Source organism: Bubalus bubalis, chromosome 9, assembly GCF_019923935.1.
Source record: "Bubalus bubalis isolate 160015118507 breed Murrah chromosome 9, NDDB_SH_1, whole genome shotgun sequence".
NCBI classification, from domain to species: Eukaryota; Metazoa; Chordata; class Mammalia; order Artiodactyla; family Bovidae; genus Bubalus; species Bubalus bubalis.
In genome coordinates, this window is record NC_059165.1 from 36,154,547 (window position 1) to 36,181,982 (window position 27,436).

General features: G+C 37.7%; 1 long non-coding RNA gene and 1 pseudogene across 1 annotated transcript; one reads left to right on the plus strand and one right to left on the minus strand.

The window, feature by feature from the left end:
• The first annotated feature begins 583 nt into the window (after nt 1–583).
• On the plus strand, nt 584–7,963 carry LOC123335228. The gene is made up of 3 exons (XR_006553630.2): nt 584–637; nt 1,460–1,535; nt 7,156–7,963. It is a non-coding gene; the product is annotated as an uncharacterized LOC123335228 (long non-coding RNA).
• Nucleotides 7,964–8,355: 392 nt separating this feature from the next.
• LOC102404695 lies at nt 8,356–9,785 on the minus strand (annotated as a pseudogene).
• Nucleotides 9,786–27,436: the final 17,651 nt, after the last annotated feature.

The window sequence follows — 27,436 nt, forward strand, 5'->3', positions numbered from 1 at the left end:
AAATGCATATACAAGTAGATAGCATAATCAGTGCCTAGAGTTTATTAATCAAATTCATAGACACTGCTTTAAAAATTAATGACAGGATTTAGGTTTTTAATTCTTAAGGGTATCATTAAACATGGTTGTTTGGAATGAGTGTTGATGAATGCTATTTATTAATTGAATTTATTTAAAGATACATATGCACAAGTATTTTAGAATTACTGTCATTAAATGATATGTGCCAGTTAATTCACATTTTTATGTATTATATATGCTCTAATATTTTTTATTTCTCTTGTTTCATAATGTGTCAGTAAAATTTTGTCAACTGTGGCAGACATCTGTGTGACAGTCCCATGGATATAAAGATGAGACTAGATTCAAACAGACAGCCTCACTTGAGAATACAAAACTCTGAGTCTTGGTTTCTACAACTTACTCATCCTTTACAACTTTCCAGACCACCAGAAACTTTAGGAATTTTTAAACTGCTTTGTTGAGGTGTAATTGACATATGATAAACTATACTTATTTATAGAGCACAATTTGAGACTGTTATATACACACACACACATATATATCTCCTCTTGTTTCAGGTAATCACTGAAACAAGAGGTTTCCAAGAGGTTACCTTCTGCTCCTCTTAATTCAGGTAACCACTAATCCTCTTTCCTTATTTATAGATTAGTTTTTTCTATGATTTTATATAAGTGGAAAGTGAAAGTGAAAGTTGCTCAGTCATGTCCAACTCTTTTCAACCCCATGGACTGTATAGTCCATGGAATTCTCCAGGCCAGAATACTGGAGTGGGTAGCCTTTCCCTTCTCCAGGGGATCTTCCCAACCCATGGATCAACCCAGGTCTCCCGCACTGCAGGCAGATTCTTTACCAGCTGAGCCACAAGGGGAGCCCATATAAGTGGAATAATACTGTATTATATAAGTGGAATAATACAGTATTTATCATTTCATCTGTTCTTCTAAATCTACATAATTATTTTCAGTTTCTTCATGCTTTTGCATGTATCAAGAATTAATTCCTTTATTTTGCTAAGTAGTATTCCATTGTATGCCTGTATTATAGTTTGTTTATACTTTCATCTTGTGATGGACAATTGTTTGTTTCCACTTTTGACTATAACAATTAAAACTGCTGTGATCATTGGCATACCTATCTTTGCACGGAGAAGGGGACAGCAGAGGATGAGATGGTTGGATGGCATCACTGACTAAATAGACATGAGTTTGAATAAACTCCAGGAGTTGGTGATAGATGGGGAGGCCTGGCGTGCTGCAGTCCATGGGGTCGCAGAGTCGGACACGACTGAGTGACTGAACTGAACTTTGCACGAATATGTTTTCAGTTCTCTTGGATTGAATTGGAATATCTGGACTGTAGGGTAGACATATGTTTCACTTTTCCAAAAACTATCAAATTATTCTGACTCAATTGTTCCATTTTATATTTCCTCCAGTGGTAAATGAGTTCCAGTTTTTCCACATCCTTGCCAGTATTTGATGCTGTCAGTCTTTTAAACTTCAGCCAATTTAGTAAGTGTGTAGTGATATTTACTGTTATTTGTTCACTAAGTTGTGTTTGAGTCTTTGCAACCCCGTGGACTGTAGCATGCCAGACTTCCCTGTCTTTCACCATCTCCCAGAGCTTGCTCACACTCATGTCCATTGGTTCAGTAATGCAATCCAACCATCTCATCCTCTGTCTTCCCTTTCCCCTCCTGCCTTCAATATTTCCCAGCATCAGGGTCTTTTCCAGTGAGTTATCTCTTTGCATCAGATTGCCAAATTATTGGAGTTTCAGCTCTGGCATCAGTCCTTCCAATGAATGTTCAAGGTTAATTTCCTTTAGGATTGATTGGTTTGATCTCCTTGCAGTCCAGAGGACTCTTAAGAGTCTTCTCCAGAACCACAGTTGAAAAGCATCAATTCTTTGGTGCTCAGCCTTCTTTATAGTTCAACTCTCACATCCATACATGACTACTGGAAAAACCATAGCTTTGACTAGATGGACCTTTGTTGGCAAAGTAACATCTCTGTTTTTTAATATGCTGTATAGGCTTGTTATAGCTTTTCTTCCAGGGAGTAAGCGTCTTTCAATTTCATTGCTGCAGTCACCATCTGCAGTGATTTTGGAGTCCAAGAAAATAAAGTCTGTCACTGTTTCCATTGTTTCCACATCTATTTGCCATGAAGTGATGGGACTGGATGCCATGATCTTTGTTTTTTGAATGTTGAGTTTTAAGTCAGCTTTTCACTCTCATCTTTCACTTTCATCAAGAGGCTCTTTTGTTCCTCTTTGCTTTCTGCTGTAAGGTTGGTGTCAGCTGCATATTCGAGGTTATTGATATTTCTTCTGGCAATCTTGATTCCAGCTTGTGAATTTCACATGATGTAATCTGCATTTAATTTAAATAAGCAGGGAACTCTGGTCAACCACTTGTAAAAGAATGAAACTATAACACTTTCTAACACCATACACAAAAATAAACTCAAAATGGATTAAAGATCTAAACGTAAGACCAGAAACTATAAAACTCCTAGAGGAGAACATAGGCAAAACACTCTCTGACATACATCACAGCAGGATCCTCTATGACCCACCTCCCAGAATATTGGAAATAAAAGCAAAAATAAACAAATGGGACCTAATTAACCTTAAAAGCTTCTGCACATCAAAGGAAACTATTAGCAAGGTGAAAAGACAGCCTTCAGAATGGGAGAAGATAATAGCAAATGAAGCAACTGACAAACAACTAATCTCGAGAATATACAAGCAACTCCTACAGCTCAACTCCAGAAAAATAAATGACCCAATCCAAAAATGGGCCAAAGAACTAAATAGACATTTCTCCAAAGAAGACATACAGATGGCTAACAAACACATGAGAAGATGCTCAACATCACTCATTATCAGAGAAATGCAAATCAAAACCACTATGAGGTACCATTTCACACCAGTCAGAATGGCTGCAATCCAAAAGTCTACAAGTAATAAATGCTGGAGAGGGTGTGGAGAAAAGGGAACCCTCTTACACTGTTGGTGGGAATGCAAACTAGTACAGCCACTATGGAGAACAGTGTGGAGATTCCTTAAAAAACTGGAAATAGACATGCCTTATGATCCAGCAATCCCACTGCTGGGCATACACACTGAGAAAACCAGAAGGGAAAGAGACACGAGTACCCCAATGTTCATCGCAGCACTGTTTATAATAGCCAGGACATGGAAGCAACCTAGATGTCCATCAGCAGATGAATGGATAAGAAAGCAGTGGTACATATACACAATGGAGTATTATTCAGCCATTAAAAAGAATACATTTGAATCAGTTCTAATGAGGTGGATGAAACTGGAGCCTATTATACAGAGTGAAGTAAGCCAGAAAGAAAAACACCAATCCAGTATACTAACGCATATGTATGGAATTTAGAAAGATGGTAACAATAACCCTGTGTACGAGACAGCAAAAGAGACACTGATGTATAGAACAGTCTTATGGACTCTGTGGGAGAGGGAGAGGGTGGGAAGATTTGGGAGAATGGCATTGAAACATGTAAAATATCATGTATGAAATGAGTTGCCAGTCCAGGTTCGATGCACGATACTGGATGCTTGGGGCTGGTGTACTGGGACGACCCAGAGGGATGGAATGGGGAGGGAGGAGGGAGGAGGGTTCAGGATGGGGAACACATGTAAACCTGTGGCGGATTCATTTTGATATTTGGCAAATCTAATACAGTTATGTAAAGTTTAAAAATAAAATAAAATTAAAAAAAAATAAAAATCACAGGTCTATTTAGTAAAAAATAAATAAATAAATAAATAAATAAATAAGCAGGGTAACACTATACAACCTTGATGTACTCCTTTCCCAATTTTGAACCTGTCTGCTGTTCCACATCCAGTTCTAACTGTTGCTTCTTGAACTGCATACAGATTTCTCAGGAGGCAAGTAAGGTGGTCTGGTATTCCCATCTCTTTAAAAATTTACCACGGTTTGTTGAGATCCACAAAGTGAGAGGCTTTAGTGTGGTCAATGAAGCAGAAGTAGATGTTTTTCTGTAATTCCCTTGCTTTTTCTATGATCCAGCGGATGTTGGCAATTTTATCACTGGTTCCTCTGTCTTTTCTGAATCCAGCTTGAACATGTGGAAGTTCTCCGTTCATGTACTGTTGAAGTCTAGCTTCTATATGGGTTAAAACTTTAAATTTAAACAATAGAACAAAAAAAATTTTACAAGAATGATAGGAGATAATATCTGTATCTACAGTCTCAGGGTATAAAAACTTTCTGAATCAAGGGCAAAAATGTTAAAGAAAAGAAAAACAGGAAAAAAGGTAAAAGTATTTAAATGTATAAAATAGAAATATTTTCATTGTAAAAATATATAAATATATTATTGTAAATAACAATAAAACTTAAATTTTAAAAATTAGAACATACAAGAACAACTTCCTAAAATCTTAGTAGGGGAATGGATGTGGAAAAAGGATATACTCTTGTTTTGCTGTTGAAATGTAAAGAGCTACAGCTTTTGTTCTTGGTAATATTTATTTAAATTAAAAATGTATAATTTTGACCCTATTATTCTAACTGTTGGCGTCAATCTCATAGAAATATAAATAAATCTTTAGGTACAGACATATATTATACAAGAATATAGCAACATTACTCAAAGTGGCAAAAAGTGAAAAAAAAATTCTATTAATAAGGGTATGACTGAAAATATATTTGAGTTGTTCAGAGCAATATCGTACACAATTGACAAAAAGAAAATAGAGCTTTATCATTTTTTAACCTTTATCATTTGAATAGAAAGAATCCCTCACATCATTGTTGCATGAGGAAAAAAGGTACATAAATATGTTTTTTATGATCTTATTTAAATAGCACAATGATGACCAATGCTTCTCCCTCCCCCATATTGCATGTATACATTTGTATTTATATTTGGGAAACCTGAGTCATTCTTTTTAGAAACATATATTCAGAATCTGCTATACCGCACATTATTCTAAGGGATGGGTTGAAGGTACACTGGCCAGAAAAGTCTTCTCTTTGGGAATTTGTATTCAAAGGAGAGACTGACAGAAAAAAAAAAAAAAAGATCAAAGAATAAGGCAGGGATTAGATGGTAAGTGTAGTATAGGTAGAGTTTGGTCTTGAGTCTCAATACAGTGTGAAGTCACTGTAGGGTTTTGTTCAGCATAGTGGCATGAATTGATACTCTGTTTCAAAAAGATTACTCTGGCAACTACTTGGAAAATGGTTTGGAGAAGGGGCAAGAATAAAAGCAGTGATCTACTGCAGAGACTGCTGCAGTGTGCTGGACAAGAGACGATGGTGGTTTGGACTAGCATGGTAGCAGTGTGGGTGGAGAGAAGTATGTACCTTGGAATTACGTTCTATAGGTAAGACGTACAAGGATTGCATGGAGAGAATGAGGGAAGGCAACGGGTCTGGGACAATTTGTGGATTCTTACACGTATGCCATAGAGTAGATGGTAGCCCTTTTTCACTCCATTGAGGGGGAAAATTATTAGAGAAGTTTATTTGACTTTTGGAGGTATTAATTGACTTTTGGAAATATGAAGTTTAAACTGTTCATTAGATATCTGTCCAAGTGTAAAGTTGAAATTAGCAGTTGAATGAGTGGATATGGAGTCCAGTGGAGAGCACCAACCTTGAGAAATAAACTTGAGAGACAACAGCAGCACACAATTGGTATTCAGAGATTTAGGACTGGATTAGCCGACCCAGAAGGAGAGTGTAGAATAGAAAAGGGCATGAGCCTGAGCTCTCACTGTTGATATCATGTTTAAGTTTATTAAAAACTTTAAACTTTCATGATGTTGAATGTGGATGATTCACTATAAAAAATGAAGCTCAGTTAAAGTGCATTAAGGTAGGCATAATTAATTATTGATAAATTCAATGTAGATGATTACTCGGTCTTCTGAATAATTAAGGACATGCTTCAGGGCATGCCGTTTTTTTTAATGCTAAGACTAATCCTATAGTCCTGTGGTATTGTTCTTGGTGTTTCTCCATCATCAATGTAATAATTACCTTGTGGTGATAAAAAACCTGCATAACATACTGATACTTCCTAGCATAGAGAAGTTTTAGAGGTTGCATTTTTTTTCAGGCCATATGACAATTTAGAGAAATCTGGGGAATTGGAAAAATATTTGAAATTTTAGTGAGAAGATTCTCAAAGGTAGAAGACCTGTTATTTTCAATGGGGAATTGCTCAGAATGAGAAATGAAACATGATTCCCCACCACACCCCAGAATAGCTGGAATGACTTTCTTTTAGTTCAGTTCAGTTGCTCAGTCCTGTCTGACGCTTTGTGACTCTTTGCTACATGGACTGTAGCACACCAGGCTTCCCTGTTCTTCACCAGCTTCCAGAGTTTGCTCAAACTCATGTCTATCAAGTCAGTGATGCCATCCAGCCATCTCATCCTCTGTCGTCCCCTTCTCCTCCTGCCTTCAATCTTTCCCAGCAACAAGGTCTTTTCCAGTGAGTCGTTTCTTTACATCAGGTGGCCAAAGTATTTGAACTTCAGCTTCAGCATCAGTCCTTCCAATGTATATTCAGGACTGATTTCCTTTAGGATTGACTAGTTTGATTTCCTTGTGGTCCAAGGGACTCTTCTCTAACACCACAGTTGAAAAGCATCAATTCTTTGGCTCTTAGCTTTCTTTATGGTCCAACTCTCACATCCATACCTGACTACTGGAAAAACTATAACTTTGACTAGACAGACCTTTGTCAGCAAAGTAATGTCTCGGCTTTTTAATATGCTGTCTAGGTTGGTCATAGCTTTTCTTCCAGGGAGCAAGCGTCTTTTAATTTCATGACTGTAGTCACCATTCACAGTGATTTTGGAGCCCAAGAAATAGTCTGTCACTGTTTCCATTGTTTTCCCATCGATTTGCCATGAAGTTATGAGACCAGATGCCATGATCTTTGTTTTTTGAATGTTGAGTTTTGTTGTTTTTTTTTTTGCCGGGGGGCGGTGGGGGTGTTTAAAAATTGTTTTATTTTGGAAAAGTGCATCCTACAAAAGGGCAGCTGAAAAATGCAGAGATCTATGCAACAATTACTGTTTTTTTTTTTTTTTTTTTTTTTTTTTTTCTGAAAGTGAGTGATATCCGCGGCATCACAGCAGTCGATGGACATGCTCGGGGCACCTCCAAGTTATTTTCGGGAAATAGAGCAACAAAACACAACGCTAAAATTTCCGATCGAAGAATTCTTCTAACAATTTAACATTAGCTTTTTGCTTATCTTCTGGATTACCACCCTCTGTTTCCCCCTTTAGTGGAAAAGCCTGACTTACTATACTGCCAAAAAATGACTCCACTACAGGAAACACCTTAGAACATAGTTTTGAATCACACTATCTAACTGCAAACTTGGGGATGGAATGAGGCAAATACCTACAAAAAAGGAAGCAAAAACCTGACAAGAAATGCCTGAAATGAGGACAAAGGTTGGTCAGAAAGTGCCTGGACTGAGAAGTCCAGGAGATCAAACGTTAAACGCAACTCTGGACCCAAGTTAGGTTGTGTTAATACATGGGATAACCAGATAGTTTGCACTTCTATGGCTAAGCCCATTTCTCTGTTTATACAGACAGAGCTAGCACTGCTCTGTTAACAGCTACCAATAAACTGCTTTGTCCTTTAAGATCTATTTGCCACATGAGGCTGAAACCACTAAATGGAGTTTTTGCGCTAAGGCTACTAACACTGCGTCTATGCAAGGATGGGAAGCTTGTCACACACTCACACTCACACGTCCCAAGTCCGTCAGCCTTGGGGAGTCAGCTTCCAACTCTGCATTATTTTCTTCCACTCTCATCTTTTTATATGTGTTCCCTCACAATTTTCCTATCACACTAAAGATGGTAAAAATCTCAAATACATTCACACCTGGTTCTGGTTACCCAGTAGTATTACTTGTGTACAATAAAACGAGAGACCAAAACTACAGGATGAGTGCACAGGGCAGGGATGACAGGCCAGGGACCAGATGGAACACAGAGGTGTAAAGCAGATTCTACCAGAAACCAAGTACCCACTGCTCAAGTCTAGAGCAGAAGGCTGCTACTTGTTACAGTTCAGATTCTTTTCCCATCACCCCGATTCCTGCACCCCCGAAGCAGGGACCAATGTTGTAACTTCTGAACCCAGGGTCCTCAGAAATGAAGCCTGGAAATCCAGATACGCTCCCCTCGAACTGTGTGGATCTGGTGGAAAACATGACTGCAACAAACCTACATGAACTATCTGATAGTTAAATTCATTTTACAGAAAAACTGACTTTCAGATTTATTTTGGTAACTTTTTTAAACAGAGAAAACAACATGCTCCTTGGGGAAAGGTGAGGGATTGAGAAGACAGGCCCTGGGTAAAAATGATTAGGACAGCACCTGGAGTTGCAGGCCCGCCTAGGAGAGCTGCGGGGTACGGCTGCCGTCCCCGATGCCTGCTGCCGTCTGAGGTTTGGCAGACCACAGTTCACCTGCCCCGCCAAGTTGCTATACATCCAAGTCATAAAAATCTTCCAGCTCATCGTGAAAGGAGTCCCACTCATCTTCAGAGTCTTGTCAGGTCGTTGTCCCCACCTGCAGCCAAAAGCATAAGCGACATCTTGGCCAGCTCAAAGGTGACAACTTCCTCTTTGTTGTCAAAAGGGTTGCTGTTCTCTGGTTCCTCAATGAGCTTCCTGAAGTGGTTCCTTCGTTGGGCCAGATATCTGCTTGATGTTCCCACTTTCTGTTCTGTGGCTCTTCTACGGCCATCAGGATACGTATGCTTGTAAAAACAGTTCCCTCCAAATGGGCGGCTCCCACGGCCTTCATCAAAATACCTGCACACCTTGTTGCTCATTGCCTCCTTGTATTTCTGAATGAGTTTCTGCTTCTCTTCTTTCTCCTCCACCCAGTACTCACTTTGAATGACAAAGTTAGATGTGATCAGGCATTCTGGACAGGACTTTATGATCTTGCTCTCAAGTTGGTTAGCACTCCTCCACTTGCGAATACACTTGAGACAGCAGTTGGAGAGGATCCCGAAATGGCGCTCACTGGGGTTGGCTCTCTCGTAGACCACCTCCATGCAGATGCCGCACATCATGTCCTTGCTGTGCTACACCACGAACGAGAGCTCCATGTCCTTCTCATGGGCCTCGATGCAGGATTTTATATGCTGTGACCTCTGGGCAGCATCCAGGGGATGGAGGACCTGCAGCTGGCACTTTGCACAGGTGTCTCCGTGCAGGCATGCACAGTTCTCCCCATAGTGGCACTCCCCCACCGCGGCATAGGGTCAGAGCTGCTGCTTGGTCTCCACTGCACTTGGCTCCTTCTCTGCATCTTCCTGGGTCATTGAGCCCTTCAGGGGGCTTCAGCGGAGGAAGGGGCAGTCTGGCCACAGTAGGGTTGCCCCAGAACACACTCGATGGTATGTACCTGGTCTTCTGAACTGGCGCCTACAGTTGCAAACGTTGAATTTCTTGACTCAGCCTCACCCATGTTCATTTCAGCAGTCATTCCAACTGATGACTTGTGGAAGCAGCAAGGGCTGACTTTGCAGTTAGGTCTGTAGCAGTTGCTTCTTCCTGTTTCAGTGGCTTGCTATGTTCATATCTGTGGCGGTCTCTGTAAATAGAGTACCCTCACTGAAAATACTTGCACACTACACCATATGGACTGTCAGAGAGGCCGTGTGAATAGTGAGTTATCTCCTTCCAAAGCCCATGCATGAAATACCTCTTAGTGTCCTTCCTTTCCATAGAGTCCAAACTCTATCTGCTTGCTGATGACAGGCCGATAAACTGAGAGATGAGGTTTAGAGGCCAGGAATAGGAAAGTATCACCAGTGGACCTAGGTAATAGCAGGCTAGGTGTCTGAAACATCATCCTCTAATGTTGAGTTTAAAGTCAGCTTTTTCACTCTCATCTTTCACTTTCATCAAGAGGCTCTTTAGTTCCTCTTTACTTTCTGCCATAAGGGTGTTGTTATCTACATATCTGAGGTTATTGACAGTTCTCCTGGCAATCTTGATTCCAGCTTGTGCTTCATCCGGCCCTGCATTTCGCATGATGTACTCTGTATATATGTTATATAAGCAGGGTGACAATATACAGCCTGACAAAACGTGGTCCACTGGAGAAGGGCCTGGCAAACCACTTCAGAATTCTTGCCTTGAGAACCCCATGAACAATACGATTTTCTTGAGCAGACATGAAAAATAAATGGATGTCTTTGTCTCTGAATTATAATTCTCTTAACCTGACTGTTGTGTCAGAGTTAATGTTGTGTAATCCACACAGACATTCTTCCCATGGGATCCAAAGAAACCTTTATTTAAAGAGTTAGGGATTTTCAAATATGGCTGTAATTGGAAAAGCCATTGCCCCTGGCTCTTGGGAGAAAAACAAACCCAGGACACAGGTTTGAATATCAGGTAGAAATTTAATTGAGATCTGTAATGTTTATCTGAGCAAACTTTGTGAGGGAAGTTTTTTAAGAATCTGGATTTTCAGTGTGGTTGTCTCTTTCCCCCCAAATTGTTGCATTTCTTTTAAATGTATTTGTCAGTAATAAGATCTTGAGCAGTAAGATGACTGCATGATAATTTACCCTTTACTCATTCAGAAATTCAGAGCCAGTGGTAATTTGAATTTACTTCAATTTAGAAAATGCTATCTTATGAAGATTACTGTGGGGATAATGTTTCATCTTAGAGAATAATTTTGTTCAGGATCTTAAAACTATATTGGCACACATTTACCTACTTAAAATTAATAGAATAAATTTAATATTTTTAATATTTCTTCACCTAGGAAGTGATAAGATCTCTATTAGGGAGTTCTTGTCTATCCTACTTTGGAGTAAGCACAAATAATAAAACTGTAATTATTTTAAAATATTCTACATATGGGTATTTAAAAATCAGAACTTTAAAAAACTACTTGAGAAATAGAATTTCATCATACTATTCATAGAAATATATATTTTTTATGAAGCAAATTTAGCAACTTTATTCAGTTTTTCTAGAATTCCTAGCATTTGGAAGAATTATCTTTTCTTGATTATTTCTTGAATAAATATTTAGCTGTGAGTCCCTGTTAAAACTGCTGGGCAATAAGTCTCTGTCCTTCTTTAAGTATTTCAAGATTTTACTTTCATGTAAAATTCTGTTATTTCTGAAACATTCAACTTTTTTTGCTTGATGGTGATATTGGATTCCATGTTGCATGTGCCTGAATAAAAGACCTGATGAGAATCCAAAATCCGACAGGCTTAGTATATGCTTCATGGGGTTTCCCCATGGACTGTAGCCTATCAGGCTCCTCCGTCCATGGGATTTTCCAGGCAAGAGTGCTGGAGTGGATTGCCATTTCCTTCTCCAGGGGATCTTCCCGACCCAGGAATTGAACCTGGGTCTCCCGCATTGCAGGCAGATGCTTTACCGTCTGAGCCACCAGGGAAGGTTCCTTCCCAGGCAACCCACTGGTAAACAATCTGCCTGCCAAATAGGAGACTCAGATTTCATCCTTGGGTTGGGCAGATCCCCTGGATAAGGAAATGGCAACCCACTCCAGTATTTTTGCTTGGAGAATCCCATGGACTGGTGGCCTACAGTCCCATGAGTTTGCAAAAGAAATATACTTTGTACCACTCCTCTGTTTGAAATTAGCTAAGTTGTGAAGAATAAGATAAACTATGCTTCTGATTTGTAAAAAAAAAAGCAACTGAGAATATAGGTGAGATATGCAGAATTAATTTAAATTTCAGTTCAAGGTATACTTTATATATTTTGCCAATGAATTTCCAAGATTTTGAAATAAAACTTAAAGTACTGATATTTTTGATAATGTATTTTATAATTTGAAAAAAAGTGCCAGCCTCTACCCTCCCCACTCCCCTAAAAAAATAAAAGGGAGGTTGATACTTTGGCTAAAAATTTTTATTTAAGTTCTACAAGACATATATATATATATAAGTAGCCATGCATCTTGGATGTTTAATGTAAGGTTCAGGTGATTTTGAAATCTTAGGATTCAGAATCAATGCTTCTAAACCTAATTCTGATAAAAAGTAGAAATCATTCTCCCTCACCTATGCAGACATTGCTAATCAATTATGATGCTATGTACCACCTCTAGATCTCCCATAATCCTTTTGAACACAGTCCTCTGGGAAGCTACTCCAGTATTAGACTTTGTACATAAGATGAAATCTGTTAGCCTATTCCTAAAGCACACACATAGAAAGAATTTTTTTTTTACTGTGTAAAAGTACAAAAATAAAGGTAACCATTGAAAAAGAAAATTACCTCAGTGAAAAGTATTATTAAAAAAGATTTAAAGATAAATTATAGGCTTGATACAATATGACTAACAACTTCCTTTGCCACAGAGAGGCTGTGAAATAGTTTGCCTACTTCTAGATTTTTCTGGGTAGAAGAGATTTTAGACATTATCTAATCTAATTCTCTTCAGTTCAAAGGAGGAAAAGCTGGTACAGAGATGTTAAATGAGTCAGACAAGTGTCATAAAGCCAGTTAAAAGCAATGACTCCAGTACCCAAGGGTACAGGGTTGCTTGCAGTGTTCCTGTTCTGCATACCTTCTTGCAGCCTCTTCTTTCCTGCCCCCTCCCCCTTGAGCATACAACCTAGAAGGACTCGGGAAGGAAGTAGACATCAAGATAGAGCCAGAGTGGGAGTGTTGCCCAAACTCGACCAAGTCACATACAACTACATGATTTTGTCTTACCTGTACTTTATTCGTCCTCAGACTTAGACCAGGCTCAAGACTTTTACATAGTTCACAGAGGCATTCTGTTTGTGTTAGTAATAGAAGTGTTAGTCACTCAGTTGTGTCCGACTCTTTGCAGCCCCATGGATTGTAGCCCACCAGGCTCCTTTGTCCATTGAATTCTCCAGACAAGAATACTGGAGTGGATTGCCATTCTCTTCGCCAGAGGATTTTCCTAAGCCAGGGATCAAATGTGGGTCTCCTGCATTGCAGGCAGATTTATTTACCATCTGAGCTACAGGGTAATGTGATATTTTAGAAACAATTTCAAAAATATAAAAAAATCAAAATATTGAGCAGCTCTAGACCTAAATTCTCAAAGGGAATGGTAAGATAGGACTGGGAACACCTTTGGTGAGATATGGGGTCTTCATTTTGCCTCAGTCCAAATGCTTTCCTCTCGTTTCTGACACTACTGAACATTTGCTATTCATGATCACACTTATATACATTTTTATCTTCTCTCTATCTCTATCAAAAGATTAATAAAAAAAAAACACATAGGCCAAGATGGCCATGTAATTTTTCTCCACTTTACTTCTTGACTATACCTGTCTGGTCCCTGAAAGTCATTTGTGTTGACAGTACTTGGTCAGATTCTGGTATACCTATGTGACTGCAGTATGTATTAGAAATTATATTTGAAGGCATTAGACTACAAATCTTTCTTAAATTACCCATATTGAAGTAAATAAATAACAAAATTGGTTAGCCATTTCCTTTACTCCTATTATTGCTGTCAGGTACATAATTATTTTCTGTATAGCATTTGTGCACCAAAGACATGACTTAAAATAAATCTTATTTTGAAATTCAGTATATATTGTAAATTTGGCAATCTTCATAATATTGCTAAATGTCAAAAGATAGAGAAACACATGGCAAAGTCGTTTCTCAGCGGTAGATGAATTCTACAGCCCAAAGATAAGAATTGCTATTTTACCTGTGATGATTGGAGATGCATTTTTTTCCAGCAGAACAGGAAATCTTTGCCTCAGTCATTTTGCCCTTTGCAGAATCACCTGACAGGGTATACTGTGGATATCAGATACTTCTTCTTTCCACAGCTGATTCCATTATTATGAACATTTTCATATGAATTCTAGACTACCTTGGCAAGTCATGGATTGATATTCTAGCTGTGGCCTAATAAAACCATAGAGAACCATTCTGGCCTTTTTATTTCCTGACTTTCATATAACTCCGGTATTGATTTACACAGCATGTCATTTATTTCCAAAGAAATAATCTGATTAATTGATTTTTATATTTTAAGATCCAAAGATTATACCTTTACTTCCAAATATGAAGAAATAGAATTACAAAAATAGTCAGCATCTCTCTTCATTCCTTTTTCATAAATGATAGTGTAGCTTATTTCCTTATCTAATCATCCAGCCTTCACTGTGGCACACGGCTTTTTGTCTAAATTTTTCTCTGACAGATTTCTAATATGAATTTCATTAAAAAATAACAATGCTATAATTCCTTCAAAAAAAGAGAATTCCAGAACTGTTTTGTAGGTATGAGGATGTTAGCAATGGACATATGAATGTTCCCTCCCTCCTGTCCCCACCCCCACCCCCCCTCCCCCGTTTTGCAGCAAAGATGAAAAGATGGCACACATATTCTCATTTTCTTCCTGCTGCATTTTTTTTTCCTATTCAATGAGTAGGGGGAAAAAAAACAAAAAATACAGGAGCAGTCAGGCGTTTTTCAGTATCTCTAGATTCTATTGTCAGCTTGGTGGATGAGAGATCATTCTTATTAAGAGCCACCTTCTGAAAGTTCTCCTGTTTCCTGTGCAGGGTGAAATGCTAAGTGGCGTTCTGTAAAAGCAGACTAGGTTTGGGATTTTATATCTATTATTGCCCACTGCCTCCCTTTCTATGTGCTACTTTTCCTCTTTTGTCCTTTACTCCACATTTATTTTTATTGTTTGCAATCTAGCTATCTTCTTTGGTCCTTACAGAATATAATATCATATAATTATAATATCACAGAATATGTTATCACATAACATCACATAATTATGGGTTTGAATCTCAGCCCCTCTGGTTATAGCTACTATGTGACCTATTGTAAATATTTGAGTTTCTGATTTCGAAATTGAAAATAAGACGGATAATAGTTCTTTTTTCATGCTGTTATTCACTTTAGCCTAATGCCTGGCATATAATAATTACTCAATTACATAATTATAAAAGAGCCTTTGATAGATTTCTTGGAGTTAAGAGATTGGGGAATTGCTAAATACTGAGGAAATACTTTCACTTTTCTGAGAATTGTAGGTAAAAGGAAAGTGTAATTTCTTTAGTTTCTTTTCTGAAAAGGATTTTGGTCAGTTGATATATAGTTCTCTAACTTTCTGCTCAGCCCAAATCCACTTTTAATCAAAAATCCGGTCAGCATGGTGTTTTCAGAACTAGAAGAAAATAAAATGGGATGACCCAAGGACAGGAAATAAATTCCCTAGGGGCATGCAGTTCTCTTCCCTGACTTCCTTTATTTCTGAATCTCTTGTACTTCAGAGACTTCTTTTTTTTCCCCAAAAAGGAAGGAAAAAAGACATGAATTTTACAGGAAACATTGAAAGAGATTAAAAATGAGAATAGATGAAGAGATTGGATATCAAGAACTAAATTGTCAAAAAATGAAAATAAAGAACTAAACTGTCATAGTGATCAAGCATGAAACCTAATTAACCTGTTGTTTTGTTGATTTGTATTGCTCAGTATTTTTACGCCAACACTTAAGAATATTTTATATGAATATTTGAATTTTTGGTTCATCTTTAAAAATCAGTTTTACCTTCCAAGACTGATATGTGTTGATTTCCCAATTTTAAGATAAATGGTGACACTGTCATGGGTGCTCAATAGATAGTTAAACACATTAAGGAATGATTATCCTAAGCAAAGAATGCGGAGTGATTGCCATTGCCTAAGTCACGCCCATGGGGTTTTAGGTTTCGCGCAGAGGATACAAGAGAGAAAGCCGATGGGATGATCTGTTTCTTTCCATACTGAAACATCTTTGCAAAGTGACTCACCTATACTAAATCTTTAAGAAATGCATATTGGACATCCTGGGTGATTTTTTTCCCCAAAATGTTACAGGGGCACAAAATAAGCTCCTGCAGTCTATCACCTTTAACTTCCTTGCTCTTTTCTAATTGCATTCTTATAATTTCAAATGGCAATCAGTTAGCTAGTCAAATCTAATGATATCCTCTCAACTCTTAGGCCCTTTGACTTTTTGTATTATATTATTTGATAGTTTTTTCCCTCTTATTTTTGGATTCTTGCCACTAGAATTTTGCAAATGTTTATTGGGAATTCACTTTTTGCTGGGCACTAGTATAGCCTTGAATACTTATTTACTCTTTGTGAAAACCTCATGAAAATATTTATTCTTCCCCTTTGCAGGATGGGGAAATTTGACCATGGTCTCTCAATTAGAACATCGGAGAGAAAGAATCTGACTCCAGGCACTGAGTCCAGAGCACACCTTCTCATCACTGTTAAAATGGTGACAACATAATGACCAGTCTTCTTAGACCACTTCTCTGTGTCTTTCGTCAGCTTGGCTTACTGGTTCTGCTTGACCATCTGCCCCAGCTTCCCTGGTGATTCAGATGGTAAAGAATCTGCCTGCAATGTGGGAGACCTGGGATCAGTCCCTGGTTTGGGAAGATCTCCTAGAGGAGGAAATGGCAACCCCACTCCAGTATTCTTGCCTGGAGAATCCCCATGGACAGAGGGGCCTGGTGGGCTACAGTCCTTCAGGTCACAAGGAGTCAGACTAAGCACACATACAGCTCTCCTTAAGGGGCTTCCCCAATGGCTCAGCAGGTAAAAATATTTCCTTACAATGCAGGAGCCACAGGAGATGCAGATTCAATTCCTGGGTTGGGAAGATCCCCTGGAGAAGGAAATGGCAACCCACTCCAGTATTCTTGCCTAGGAAATCCCATGGACTGAGGAGCCTGGTGGGCTACAGTTCATGGGGTAGCAGAGTCAGATATGACTGAGCACATGAAGACCTCTCCTAAATAATGATGATGATAACAACAAAACAAAACAGTGGTTGCCCTCATTCTATTTTATCCTTTAAAGTTAGTGTTCTTTGATCACATCCCATGAATTGCTTCCCTGATAGCTCAGTTGGTAAAGAATCCACCTGCCATGCAGAAGACCCCAGTTCAATTCCTGGGTCAGGAATATCTCTTGGAGAAGGGATAGGCTAACCACTCCAATATTCTTGGGCTTCCCTTGTGGCTCAGCTGGTAAAGAATCCACCTGCAATGTGGGAGACCTGGGTTCGATCCCTGGGTTGGGAAGATCCCCTGGAGAAGTGGGAAAGGCTTCCCACTCCAGTATTCTGGCCTGGAGAATGCCATGGACTATATAGTCCATGGTGTCGCAGAAAGTTGGACATGACGGAGCAACTTTCATTTCACTTCATGAATTGTGGAACAAAGGGTTTTTCATGGTGATTTTTTTTTCAGCAATTGAGATTTTTATTTACTTCTTGCTTCAAAAGAAGTAGAGCAGAGTGTTTTTAAATATCTGTGGGGCTAGATACAGTTTTTACCCTTGATTTCTATTGATCTTTTAAACTGCAGTTGATTTATACTATTGTTTTAGTTTTCAGGTATACAGTAAAGTGTTACAGTTACATATATCAGGAGGTCCTTATTATTTATGTAATATATATACATATATATATATATATGTATATATATAAAATATCTGTTAATCCAAAGCTCTTAATTTATGTCTCCCTCCACCCTTTCCTCTTTGGTAACCATAAATTTGTTTTCAGTACCTGAGTCTGTTTTGTAAATTAGTTTCTATTGCTTTTTAAAATCAGACTTATAGTCATTGAATATCATTTGTATGCTTTTCGTTTTAAAAAGTTAATTTTTTCCTTGTGGCCAAATATATGATCAAAATTTGATTAATGTTTCATGAATATTTGAAAAGAAAATATGCTTCCCCCTACCCAGAGTACTGTGTTTAGTTTTGGTTCTTATTAATTTTCTTTTATTCAGCTCTCTATGTCACTTTTGATACCCAGAGATTTTGACCCGAAGTATTTTGTTGCTATTGTCATCTGCCCATAGATAAACCACAGTTACATCTCCGCTGTATGTTGTACTCTTCACCCTTATAAGGATATGCTCTACTTGATGCATAATATTAACTATTATTTCAACTTTTAAAACAATATAGTAACTCCTGCATATTTAGACATGTATCATGTATTATTTCAGAGGAGGCAATGGCAAGCCACTCCAGTGCTGTTGCCTGGACAATCTCATGGATGGAGGGGCTTGGTGGGCTGCCGTCCATGGGGTCGCTACTAGTCAGACAAGGCTCAGCGACTTCACTTTCACTTTTCACTTCCACACCTTGGAGAAGGAAATGGCAACCCACTCCAGTGTTCTTGCCTGGAGAATCCCAGGGATGGCGGAGCCTGGTGGGCTGCCATCTATGGGGTCCCACAGAGTCGGACACAACTGAAGTGACTTAGCAGCAGCAGCATGTATTATTTAATCCCAGAGGGAAACCTCAAATACCTGACACAGTTGGTACTAATATAATGTAATGTAAAGTGGATACAAATTAGTTTACTGAGTTACACATATGGTTTCTTCAGTCTATTGATAGGCACAAGAGCAAAATTATAAAAATAAGTCACTGAATTTAGCTTTTAGAAAACATCTCTAATAGCCCACAATTTGTCACTAAAAGATTGTCTAAACTTTTCAAAATCCATTATTTTGGATCAATATTTCTTCTGTTTTTACAAATAATTTTTGTTTGAAGTATAACTTATCTTCCCAAATGAATTCAACAATTTTAAGGTGTTAAAATAATTGGTCTTGGTTGATAATGAGTGTTAAAAATGTTTATTATAACAGTATTATCTCAAGTGGGAGGCAAGGTCATTCTTTGTATTGAGCTTTACTTCTCTACATTTCCAATGTTTTACTATTTAAAAAGATTTCTTCAACCTGAGTTTGCTCTTATGTGCAATGTTATTTGTCTAAACCATTAATATCACAGCACTCTATCAACTATGCCTCATCCTATAAACCTGGACTAAATTCCTTATGCTTTGTTTGATCATGGTGTATTTGTATCTCTGGATTTTGCTATCAAATGATGAGGCAAGACTTTAAAAAAAAGACTCCTTTTACCTCATTTCAAATGAAAATGAAAAATTACTTGGGATGTGGTCCTTGTAAGGTTTTTTATATTTTGATATGTGCGTTTTCCCCTTAAACCTTTTCTTGATCTCAAATATTAACATTATTGGATGTAAATACATTTGATTTTAAATATAACTTTTTAAGTATTATAATTTTCTGATGAATTTGAACATATATTAAAATAGAACAAAAAAATCTCCCCACAAGTACTTACAATGGAACACTAGACCACCACACATATAATTACTTTTATACCTGTAGTTATTTTTAGCTTAAAATTATTCCATGCAAGCTGGGGATTTACATATCTACTTTACCAACCAGGAAGAGCAGAATAATTATATTAGACTCACTGCGGTTATGGGTGCAATGTAATAGTGAGAGGTTTAGTGGATATGAGAGTTGAGTGGGTCTTCATGGTCCTTCTACTTTAGTTTAAACATCTGTCAGAGATGTCTTTTCTTCTTATTTCAAGGACTTTCTAATTTTTACAAGACTCAGACAATTAAACGAGTTCCAGTTCATTTATACTTGTTTTCTGTCAGACTGATATGAGTTTATATTTTGTTTTTAATAGTTGAAATATAGAGAGGTATTTTAATAGTCCTTTCAAATAATTGTGAATGTTCTTCCTTCATACTGTATCAGTTCTCAGTACAGTAAGTTCAGCTTGGTTCTCTGTGATGACCTAGATGAGTAAAATCAGGTGGAGGAAGGGAGGTCCAATGAAGAGGGGATATATGTATACATACAGCTGATTTACTTCATTGTACATCAGGCTTCCCTGGTGGCTCAGTGATAAAGAATCTGCCTGCAATGCAGGAGACTCAGGTTTGAGCCCTGTGTCAGGAAGATCCTCTGGAGAAAGAACTGGCACCTACTCCAGTATTCTTGCTTGGAGAATCCCACCAGAGAAGGCTGGCAGGCTACAGTCCATGGGATCGCAGAAGAGCTGGACACGACTGGGCGACTAACACATACTCACACTCCTGATAGATATAAAACTATAAATATACAAAAAATATTAGAATCAAAGCACCTTAACATAGCATTTAGAGTATGCACGTGTTTCTATGATTTAAAATGTATCATAAAATATAATGCAGATATTTGGAGGTAAAAATACAACTTTGCTTCTGCAATTTTGTTGTAACTTGGGCCTGGTTTTGTTTGCTTAAACATGATGCCTCTGGTCAGTCTTGTTCCCTATAGCCCCATTTTTAATCTATGTACATTCATTAATGATGAACCCCAGTGTTAGATGTTACAGAGACATCACCACATTCCCGGCCTTGCCGCCCCTCTGTTTGTTTTATTTTTATATTTGTGAAAGCATGTTATATCTTTAAAATTGTGCTCAGGGTGGGCTTAAGCTTGTGATCCAGTACTGACAATCCACATTTTTTTTCACAAGGACCAAATTCATTTGAGAAAAGAGGGTAATCACAGTTAGGCCAAATATGATAGTTCAAATGCAATTTTAATGAAAAGGAACTGTGGCCCAGTTTCTTTTCCCCTGACTCAGGCCATGGAGCTGTGGGATGAGTTTAAGATTTACAAAATCTTAACTATTCTATTTTCTTCTCTTTGTCTCTTCTGTCTCTGTCTATCTGTCTCTATGCAATATATACGTGAATGGTATCTATGGTTATCTCTTTGTTGCTATATCAATATGCACATATTTATTTGTATGTATAGTAGTCATGTATGGATGTGAGAGTTGGACTATAAAGAAAGCTGAATGCTGAAGAATTGATGCTTTTGAACTGTGGTGTTGGAGAAGACCCTTGAGAGTCCCTTGGACTGCAAGGAGATCCAACCAGTCCATCCTAAAGGAGATCCGTCCTAGATGTTCATTGGAAGGACTGATGTTGAAGCTGACACTCCAATACTTTGGCCACCTGATGTGGAGAGCTGATTCATTTGAAAAGACCCTGATCCTGGAAAAGATTGAAGGTGGGAGGAGAAAGGGACGACAGAGGATGAGATGGTTGGATGGCATCACTGACTCAATGGATATGAGTTTGAGTAAACTTTGGGAGTTGGTGATGGACAGGGAGGCCTGGCGTGCTGCAGTCCATGGGGTTGCAAAGAGTCGGACATGACTGAGCGACTGAACTGAACTGAACTGATTTCTTTTATATCTTATATATCTATGTATCTTTCTATATAAACTTATTTAACACAAAACATACATTATATATGTGTATGTGTATGTGTTTGTGTATATATATATATATATATATATATATAGAGAGAGAGAGAGAGAGAGAGAGAAATTCTGATTCCTTCATAGGATGGCAGTTTGGTTAAGTATCCCATGAAGTGAAGTCTCAGTTTGGAATATTATAGAGTTAAACAGTGCACTTTGTCTCTAATGATTTTTATTATTGGATTCTTATTATTGGATTCTTACATCTCTGTGTTTATTCTTTTCTTTCCCTTAACATTTTAATATCTGCCTTGCTTTTGTTTCATTTAGGCACATGAAGGACAGACTCATGCTTATAGCAAATGCTCAATACATATGACTCTTGTTATTATTCCTTGTCTCTTTATGTTCTGGAATGTATCTAGGACATGGAATATAAAGTTAAACTCCTCTTCTTCCTTTCACTTTTATGTTTCTTTGAGCCAGTTTCACTTCAAAATACTCTCACTTCTGTCACTTTGGGTGAAAGTTGAACCAAAGATGATTTTCTCTTAGTAAAATAGAGGTAAATCATCTTGTTTTATCTTTTCCACTTTTAATTTCACCCAAGTTTATAGCTGAGAGTGGAATAGTATTTCTAGGATTATGTTCTCAGTTTGCACTCACAAAATTGAATGTTCAAACATTGGTATTTGTTTTGGTCAGCTCTTCTCTTGGATTTGGAGTGATCATCTTTGCATACAGAAACATCAAACTTGGCATTGCTTGATCTCTTACCATGGCTCACTGGTAATCGCCTGCTAGTGTTCTGTTCCATCCACAGTTAAAAAAGGAATGAAATAAAACTAGCTGGAAGAATTAATCATCAGCAGTCCCTCTAACATTTGACTCAAAGCTGTTCAGCCATTACCCATAAAAGATTTCAGGTCTAGTTTTAGTGCCTTGAAGTGACACTTAGGTGCTGAGAGTCCCTCAAGGCCAACATTCACTGTTTCAGTTTTTCCTCGTAAAATTTTAGAATGTTAAGTTTTAGACATGTAGTGTATATAAAGTTGTTGGATCAGAGGACAATATCACTAAAAGTATGTGAACCAATACTTTAGAAATATGCTGAAATTTTAGATAATCTCATGATTTATAACAGGCTCAGATGGTAATGAATCTGCCTGCAATGCAGGACACCTGGGTTGGATCCCTGGATTGGGAAGATCCCCCTGGAGAAGGGAATGGCTACCCACTCCAATATTCCTGTGTGGAGAATCCCATGGACAGAGGAGCCTGGTGGGTTATAGTCCTTGGAGTCACAAAGAGTCAGGCATGATTGAATCACTTTCACTTTGGGCTTTCCTTGTGGCTCAGATGGTAAAAAATCTGCCTGCAATGCAGGAGACCCAAGTTTGACCCCTGGATCAGGACAATCCCCTGGAGAAGGGAATGGCAACCAGTATTCTTGCCTGGAGAATTCCATGGGCAGAGGAGTCTGGGGGCCTACAGTCCATGGGGTCTTAAAGAGTCAGACACAACTGAGTGACTAACACTGTCATTTATAACAGATGGTATAAAAATGAATTCTAATTTGTAACAGTTTTTTATGACTAAAATCTGAATACTGGACAATATATTAAATTTAAGCAATGGATGCCTTGTTAATGTGCCATTCTAACAGAACAATCAGAAATCTATAGGTCTGTTCTCACTAAATTTGAACCATAATAGGCTGTGAAAGAGTGACAGCAAGTGTGCAGCTCACCTTGTTTGCCTGTTACAAGGCAGAGCTGTTTGTTGGGTGACATGCTCAGTTGGTTAACCTAGAGCCATCTTTAGATCTGTATTTCAGAAAACCTAGAAAGAGCTAAGGTATAATTCTCAAAAATAATTATGTAAAACCTACATTTTTAGCTTTATAAGAGAACTCAGCTTTACAATATTGACTTCTGGTAGAATCATTTTTACCCAGATCATCATATTGAGATTTTAAAAGCAACATGGCCCCTCATTTTAAATATATTTATATTTTAAATACAAGCCAATAGCTTGTTCCATACATTAGACATAGAAAGGCCCTTTAACAATTTATTTTGATAAAAATATTCAAGCCAAGAGTGTCTGTGATAAAGTCCCCTTTTAAATTCAATTAACAAGACCTAAATAGCCCTTAAATGACTGACATGAGAATTATCAACCACGTTTTAATAGCAAAGGTATCATAGATTTTGGTTGGAAACATTTTCAGAGTTGTTACAGTGCTTTATGCTCACATCATTTCACATCATCTTTTTTGGAGTTAGGTTAATAATTTTATTCTGAGTAGGAAGAAATTTGCTGAGGTTCACTTATGGTGGATCAAGAAACATCTGCAATATGCTGCAGCTAGATTAGTAAACTTGCAATTTAGGACTGAAAATATCAATTGCATTTTTCTCCTCTTGCACTTTCTGCTTTCCTTTTTAATAGCTTCTTACTCATTATGTTTAATTTAGGCAAGGTTACAGCCACTGAAGGGTGGAGTAACCATTATCTTCAGAGACAACATTCTAGGGTGAACTCATTTTTTCTTTACTGAAATTATTTATGTTTAAACAATATTTTGTCCTCCAGAAAGATTTCAAATTCATGCAAAGATAATTAGGAGTTATATGCATTCTGTTTTTTCTGTAAACTTTATCATTCAGAGATTTATACTACACCATTTTTAATTGCTTTGGGTTTTAACACAGCTTCTAAATGTAGTCAAATCACCCAGAGATGATATTTAAAAGATTTTTTAGCTTGAACTAGCAAAACATAAATGAGAAACATTACTATGTATGATTAGAAGTGTGTCTGATTAAAAGAAGGAAAACAGGGAAAAAGAAAATAAACGTAATAGAGAGAGAATTCAATGGTTGAATAAAGCCATGTACACAAAAATAAAAACATGATTTGGGCTGGAAATCAGGAGATTTAAAATAACAGCCCTACGGTAGTGGGTTTTCCTGTCTTGGCATCAATTTCATCATGTGCAGACACCCAATTTGGAGTAGGAAATCACAACCCACTCCTGTATTCTTGCTTGGAGAATCCCCATGGACACAAGAACCTGGTGGGCTACAGTCCATGGGCTCACAAAGAGTTGGACAAGACCGAGCTGCTAATGAGCTGCTAAGCAGAAGCCCAGATTAGGCAATTGTACTGATTACTTTCAGTGCCATTTATGTGATAACAAAAGGTAACTAGTGTTGGAAGAGGTAGGTGTCCTGAAGGGTGATTTTTGCTCTTAGAGGAAAGAGAAAGCTGTTTAGCAAAGATATTTGTAAAGCCAAAGATATATAGATCATTAACCATTCCATTTTTATGTGTAATTTTAATACAAAAAAGAGCTTTTATATGTGTTAAATTTAAAGACAGTGGTCCTCAAAGTGGAATCTAAGGACCCCTAGGGAATTCTGAGATTCTTTCAGGGATCCACAAGCTCAAAAACATTTTTGTAATAACACTAAAACATTATATGCTCTTTTAGTGTTTGAAATTTGCCATAATTATACAAAAAGGAATAGTAGATAAAATTGCTGCTGCCTTAGTACAAATCAATTCAGTGGCGGCAAACTATACTAGCAGTTGTTATATTCTTTACAAAGCACTCATGGCTTAAAAAAAAAAAAAAAAAAGGCTTCCAGTTCCACACATAAGGATCTTTTTAAGTCACAACTTATTTTAACAACAAGCAAAAAGATCAGCAAAGTAAAATATCTGCAACCCTTCTTGGATCTCTAAGAGAGGGGAGAACACAGGAAAAATTACTGGCCCCAAGGATGGAGAGACAGACAAATACAAAGAGTCACACCTTACTGGAGGAGAGGCTCAAGATCAGAGATTAGAACTGGGGTAGGAAAACCTGAACTGTAATTGATGAGTTGCTAGAGGCTGAGTGTGGACCAGTGTTTCCCAGGTAGTGCTAGTGGTAAAGAACTCACCTGCCAATGCAAAAGATGCAAGAGATGCTAGTTCAATCCCTGGGTCAGGAAGGTCTCCTGGTGAAGGAAATGGAAACCCCCTCCAGTATTCTTGCCTGGGAAATCCCATGGACAGAGGAACCTGGCAGGCTACAGTCCACTGGGTCACAAAAAGTTGGACATGACTGAAGCTACTTGGATCACTCTGAAAGTGTGGGGAAAAAATTCCAGGGGAACCCACATGCTTCAGGCAGGAGGGGAAAAAAAACAATTTTGAAATACACAGGGCTCTCTTAACAAGATCAAACTGACCTGGGGAAAGTGAAAGTGAAAGTCGCTCAGTCGTGTCCTACTCTTTGTGACCCCATGGACTATACAGTCCTTGGAATTCTCCAGGCAGCAATACTGGAGTGGGTAGCCTTTCCCTTCTCCAGGGAATCTTCCCAACCCAGGGATTGAACCCAGGTTTCCCACATTGCAGGTGGATTCTTTACCAGCTGAGCCATAAGGGAAGCCCAAGAATACTGGAGTGGGTAGTCATTCCCTTCTCCAGGGGATTTTCCCAACCCAGGAATTGAACTGTGGTCTCCTGCATTGCAGGCAGTTTCTTACCAACTGAGCTATCAGGGAAGCTAACCTGGGGAAGGGAAAACCCAACTCCAGCCCCCTCAAGCTTTTCATGATGAAGGAAAGGAAATATCAAATTCCAGCCCAGTCTAGTTATTCTTTCCCACCTAACAGGAAAAAATACCTGAGTAATATATTTCAGAAGTACAGGCTCAGTAAAAGAATGAGACCTAATCCTCACATCATTGATTTCTTTTCCTCCCCAGCACCCTACTGCCATATTACTAAAGGTTTATTTACAGCAGTTCCTTTTACCTGGTAGAATATGTCCAGCCAGCAAGAAAAATAATTATAAGGTATACTAAAAGACAAAACCCATGATTTAAGGAGATAGAGCAAGCATTGAAACCAGATATGGCAGGGATATTGGAATTTCTAGACCAGGAATTTAAAACAACTGTGCTTAATATGCTAAGGCCTCTAATGGATAAAGTAGGTGATACATAAGAACAGATGAAGTATAAGCCGAGAGGTGGAAATCCTAAGAAATAACCCAAAAGAAATGCTAGAGATCTAAAACATCATATTATAAAGAATGCTTTTGATGAGTTTATTCATAGACTGGACACAGCTAAAAAAAGAATCACTGAGCTTGAGGATATATCATTAGAAACTTTGCAAATTGAAAAGCAAAGGAAATAAATACTGAAAAAAGTAGAATAGAATATTCAAATACTGTGAGACAACTACAAATGTTTTAACATTTGTGTAATAAGAATACCAGAAAAAGAGGAAGAAATAGAAATATTTGAAGCAATAATGACTGAGAAATTTTCCAAATTAATATCCGAGATCAAACAACATATCCAGGAAGCTCAGATAACATCAAGTACATACATGCCACCCTCAAAACAAATGAACACATAGACATAGCATTATCAAACTACAGAAAATCAAAGATAAATAGAAAATCCCTAAAGAAACCAGAGGAAAGACACATGACAGCAGTGATATAAGGGACAAGAGGGATAAATAGATTAATTTTGGTATTATATACCTGTGAGGTGGTATAGTGTTATGTGAAAGTAGGTTTGGACTGATGGTAAATCTATGCTGCAAACTTTAGGGGAAACATTAGACATAGGAAAAAAGTATAATTGATATGCTAAAAAAAGACAGAAAATTAAATCATAATTGTCAATTAACAATACAAAAGATAGGAAAAGAGTGAAAGACAAAAATAAGAACAAAGAACAAGGGCAACAACCAGACAGTAATAATAAAGTATGGTAGGTGTTAATCCAACTATTAATGTATCAGTAGTCACTTTGAACATCAATGATCTAAATGTACTAATAAAAAGATTATCCGTTGATCAAAAAATAAGACCAAACTGTATACTACCTATGAGAAACCCACAAAACTATAAATATAAAGGCATATAAACATTAAAAGCAAGTATATGGAGAAAATTATAATATGCCAACAGTAATTGAAACATAGTAGGAGTAACTACACAGGCACATGTTATTTTGCACCTTGCTTTATTGAACCTGACATTGCAATTTTTTTTTTGTTTGCTTTTTGTTTTTTACAATTTGAAGTATTGTGGAAACCATGCACTGTCAGATCATGGTTAGCAATTTTTTTTAGCAATAAAGTATTTTAAAGTAATATGAGTGAGTGAGTGAAGTCGCTCAGTCGTGTCCGACTCTTTGTG